General features: G+C 41.3%; 1 pseudogene; it reads left to right on the top strand.

The window, feature by feature from the left end:
* The first annotated feature begins 406 nt into the window (after positions 1–406).
* LOC134326793 (zinc finger protein 850-like) lies at positions 407–2,832 on the top strand (annotated as a pseudogene).
* The last annotated feature ends 2,495 nt before the right edge of the window (positions 2,833–5,327 follow it).

The raw sequence follows: 5,327 nt of genomic DNA, 5'->3' as shown, positions 1-5,327 counted from the left end.
TTATAATGTTATAAATGTATTTGATTATTTATAATGTTGTAAATGTATTTGATTATTTATAATGTTATAAATGTATTTGATTATTTATAATGTTAGGAATGTATTTGATTATTTATAATGTTATAAATGTATTTGATTATTTATAATGTTATAAATGTTTTCTGCTTCAGAACTGAACAAGGATTTCTGCTGCTCCTCGTGTCCACGTTCCTCTACAACCCAAAATCAGCTCCACAATCACATCAAGAGCTGCAACCATGATAAATATGAGACTCTGGTGAAGATTAAGACTGAACATGAGGATCTGACGCCCACCAGAAGCTCCAGTAATCAGCAAACGTCCTCTGGTACTGTCAGTATTAACACCTCTCTCAGTCCCACACAGGAAGAAGGAAATGTCTGCTCACAGTGTGGGAAGAGCTTCAGGTGCCTGAGTCATCTCAAAATACACCAGCGTATTCACACTGGAGAGAAACCATATCAGTGCTCACAGTGTGGGAAGAGCTTCAGGTGCCTGAGTCATCTCAAAATACACCAGCGCATTCACACTGGAGAGAAACCATATCAGTGCTCACAGTGTGGGAAGAGCTTCAGTACACAGAGTGCTCTCAAGAAACACCAGCGCGTTCACACTGGAAAGAAACCGTATCAGTGCTCACAGTGTGGAAAGAGTTTTAATCAACAGGGTAATCTCAAAATACACCAGCGCATTCACACTGGAGAGAAACCGTATCAGTGCTCACAGTGTGAAAAGAGTTTTAATACAAAGAGTGAGCTTAAAATACACCAGCGCATTCACACTGGAGAGAAACCATATCAGTGCTCACAGTGTGAAAAGAGTTTTATTACACAGGGTAATCTCAAAATACATCAGCGCATTCACACTGGAGAGAAACCGTATCAGTGCTCACAGTGTGAAAAGAGTTTTAATACAAAGAGTGAGCTTAAAATACACCAGCGCATTCACACTGGAGAGAAACCGTATCGGTGCTCACAGTGTGGAAAGAGTTTTAATACAAAGAGTGAGCTTAAAATACACCAGCGCATTCACACTGGAGAGAAACCGTATCGGTGCTCACAGTGTTGAAAGAGTTTTAATCAACAGGGTAATCTCAAAATACACCAGCGCATTCACACTGGAGAGAAACCGTGTCAGTACTCACAGTGTGGAAAGAGTTTTAATACAAAGAGTGAGCTTAAAATACACCAGCGCATTCACACAGGAGAGAAACCGTATCAGTGCTCACAGTGTGGAAAGAGTTTTAATCAACAGGGTAATCTCAAAATACACCAGCGCATTCACACTGGAGAGAAACCATATCAGTGCTCACAGTGTGGGAAGAGTTTTATTACACAGGGTAATCTCAAAATACACCAGCGCATTCACACTGGAGAGAAACCGTGTCAGTGCTCACAGTGTGGAAAGAGTTTTAATTCAAAGGGTGAGCTTAAAAGACACCAGCGCATTCACACTGGAGAGAAACCGTATCAGTGCTCACAGTGTGGAAAGAGTTTTAATTCAAAGGGTGAGCTTAAAAGACACCAGTACATTCACACTGGTGAGAAACCATATCAGTGCTCACAGTGTGGAAAGAGTTTTAATAGACAGAGTCATCTCAAAATACACCAGCACATTCACACTGGAGAGAAACCTTATCAGTGCTCACAGTGTGGGAAGAGTTTTAATGGACAGAGTGAGCTTAAAATACACCAGCGCGTTCACACTGTAGCGAAACCGTATCAGTGCTCACAGTGTGGGAAGAGTTTTAATGGACAGAATTATCTGAAAAGACACCAGCTCATTCACACTGGAGAGAAACCGTATCAGTGCTCACAGTGTGGAAAGAGTTTTATTACAAAGAGTGAGCTTAAAGTACACCAGCGCGTTCACACTGGAGAGAAACCGTATCAGTGCTCACAGTGTGGAAAGAGTTTTATTACACAGAGTAATCTCAAAACACACCAGCGCATTCACACTGGAGAGAAACCGAATCAGTGCTCACAGTGTGGAAAGAGTTTTAATGGACAGAATCATCTGAAAAGACACCAGCGCATTCACACTGGAGAAAAACCGTATCAGTGCTCACAGTGTGGAAAGAGCTTTAATGGACAGAGTCATCTGAAAAGACACCAGCGCATTCACACTGGAGAGAAACCGTATCAGTGCTCACAGTGTGGAAAGGGTTTTAATCAACAGGGTAGTCTCAAAATACACCAGCACATTCACAGTGGAGAGAAACCGTATCAGTGCTCACAGTGTGGAAAGAGTTTTAATATACAGAGTAATCTCAAATTACACCAGCGCATTCACACTGGAGAGAAACCGTATCAGTGCTCAAAGTGTGGAAAGAGTTTTAACACACAGAATGGTCTAAAAAGACACCAGCGCATTCACACTGGAGAGAAACCATACCAGTGGTCACAGTGTGGAAAGAGTTTTAATTAGGGATGCATCAATACCATTTTTTCCCAACCGAGTACAAGTACATGTATTTTTGTACTTGCCAATACTGATACCTATTTAGAATGATGCAATCTGGAGCATTATGGAATAATGTAGTTTTTAGTGTAAAATGGTGCAATGGAACAGTTGATTTGTTTCTTTGAGTACACACACTGAACAGAAACCAACGGTCTCACAAATACCATTTTTTAAAAACAAAAACACACCTGAGAAGTGACGAGAAGTTTCATGATACCACGTCCAGAAATGCACGTCAACAAATAGCGAGTGATCAAAGTGTGCACTGATGTGATGAAATCAAGGAGTAAAAATAAATGAATCTGAGTGGATTTGGCAACATGAATAGCATGGATTGTTCTGTAGTGAGTTGGAGGTTAATAAATATTTTTGCAATGTTGGTGTTTTGTTGTTATGTTTTGTAGAGAACGATCAGGTCAGAAATACTGTATAACGTGTGTGTGTGTGCTGATGTATTCTGATATAAATTATATTACGCCCCGTGCCACCTGTTTACACTCCTCTCCTGCGTTTCCCCTCACACCGTATCCTGCGTTCTCATTGGCTGTTCGACATGTCACTCATTCCCAGCCAAGCGCTCGGCGAGCCGATTCCAGTTGCTGGATAGTTCACACTTCGTTTGCGAGTACGTGTACAAGTTAATGAGCGCGGTATCTGGCAAATACCCGATACCAGTATCGGTACTCATGCATCTCTAGTTTTAATATAAAGAGTAATCTCAAATTACACCATCGCATTCACACTGGAGAGAAACCATATCAGTGCTCACAGTTACCACTTTTCCACCAAAAGCACCATGGTTCTTGAACCGGTTCTGTTCAGGTTTCTCAGAACCTTGGTGTTCTGTAGAGAACCGACGTGGTTTCCACCAGTTTTTGAGAACCAAGCATCATCGGTGGGCGTTACTTAACGAAAGTTAAAGAGTCGTACCATCATGGCGGAGCATGTAGATTATGTGTGAACATTTTGTGCTGTTACAGATGTTTGTTTTTATGCAAAAAGCATGGATCAGCTGTCGGTGATAAGACGTGACGTGTTTGGCTCACTTGTTGTTTTCTTTAGTTCATTGACGTGAGAAGCGTTTTGCGCTTTGCTTTCACCGCGACTCTCGGTGCAAATAACCGATTTGATCAGTGCTGCTATAAAACATCACTAAAGTTCCACAACACGAACATCCATCTGTGTCAAATAACCATCAAATCCAGTCTAAAAGCTCCACATGTATCTGTATTAGCTGGATTTACTTCACGTGTGGTGTTTATGCAGCTCAGGGTTCTCGGGAGAGTCAAAAAGCTTCACGTAAAAAATAAAATGTAAAGTGGCTGAATGTACTAAAATACGACATAGAAACACGATTACTCGTTATAAGTGCGCTGTACTGCCCAAATTCATTGCTCAGTGTTTTAGTATAATAAGCCACGTTATGGTTTATTTTTCACGTAAAGCGTTGTTCGTTCTGTCCGGGTCACTTTTACCGCGTCATATCACACACTTCATCTTTTTAAAGGCACTTTGAAAATATCAGCAACAAAATCCATTCAGGTGAATTTTAAAAGATAAAAATGCTACATTAAGCTCCATACGAGACACCAGCAGACGCCATTGTTGCTGTCGCTATGCTGTACAACATGACACACCCACATGTGATGTCACGGTTTAGGCTGAAAAACCAAGTATTCTGTGGGGCCAGATTGAAAAAAAAATGGAACCGGTTCCAAATCAAGTTCAGGAACCGGAACGGAACCGGAACCGGTGGAAAAGGGGTAACAGTTTTAATCAACAGAGTGCTTTTAAAATCCACCAGCGCATTCACACTGGAGATAAACCGTATCAGTGCTTACAGTGTGGAAAGAGTTTTAATATAAAGATTGAGCTTAAAATACACCAGCGCATTCAAAGTGAAGAGAAACCGTATTAGAGCTCACTGTGTGGGAAGAGTTTTAATACAATGAGCGAGCTTAAAATACACCAGCACATTCACAGTGGGGAGAAACTGTATCAGTGTTTACAGTGTGGAAAGAGTTTTAATCAACAGTCATCTCAAAACACACAAGCGCATTCACACTGGAGAGAAACCATATCAGTGCTCACAGTGTGGAAAGGGTTTTAATATACAGGTCCTTCTCAAAACATTAGCATATTGTGATAAAGTTCATTATTTTCCATAATGTAATGATAAAAATTAAACTTTCATATATTTTAGATTTATTGCACACCAACTGAAATATTTCAAGTCTTTTATTGTTTTAATACTGATGATTTTGGCATATAGCTCATGAAAACCCCAAATTCCTATCTCAAAAAATTAGCATATCATGAAAAGGTTCTCTAAACGAGCTATTAACCTAATCATCTGAATCAACGAATTAACTCTAAACACCTGCAAAAGATTCCTGAGGCTTTTAAAAACTCCCAGCCTGGTTCATTACTCAAAACTGCAATCATGGGTAAGACTGCCGACCTGACTGCTGTCCAGAAGGCCATCATTGACACCCTCAAGCAAGAGGGTAAGACACAGAAATAAATTTCTGAACGAATAGGCTGTTCCCAGAGTGCTGTATCAAGGCACCTCAGTGGGAAGTCTGTGGGAAGGAAAAAGTGTGGCAGAAAACGCTGCACAACGAGAAGAGGTGACCGGACCCTGAGGAAGATTGTGGAGAAGGGCCGATTCCAGACCTTGGGGGACCTGCGGAAGCAGTGGACTGAGTCTGGAGTAGAAACATCCAGAGCCACCGTGCACAGGCGTGTGCAGGAAATGGGTTTTTGAACCAGAAACAGCGGCAGAAGCACCTGACCTGGGCTACAGAGAAGCAGCACTGGACTGTTGCTCAGTGGTCCAAAGTAC

Source organism: Trichomycterus rosablanca, chromosome 14 (genome assembly GCF_030014385.1).
Source record: "Trichomycterus rosablanca isolate fTriRos1 chromosome 14, fTriRos1.hap1, whole genome shotgun sequence".
Classification (NCBI taxonomy): domain Eukaryota; kingdom Metazoa; phylum Chordata; class Actinopteri; order Siluriformes; family Trichomycteridae; genus Trichomycterus; species Trichomycterus rosablanca.
Note: the sequence above shows the minus strand (reverse complement) of the source record. Positions and strands in the feature narration are given on the sequence as shown.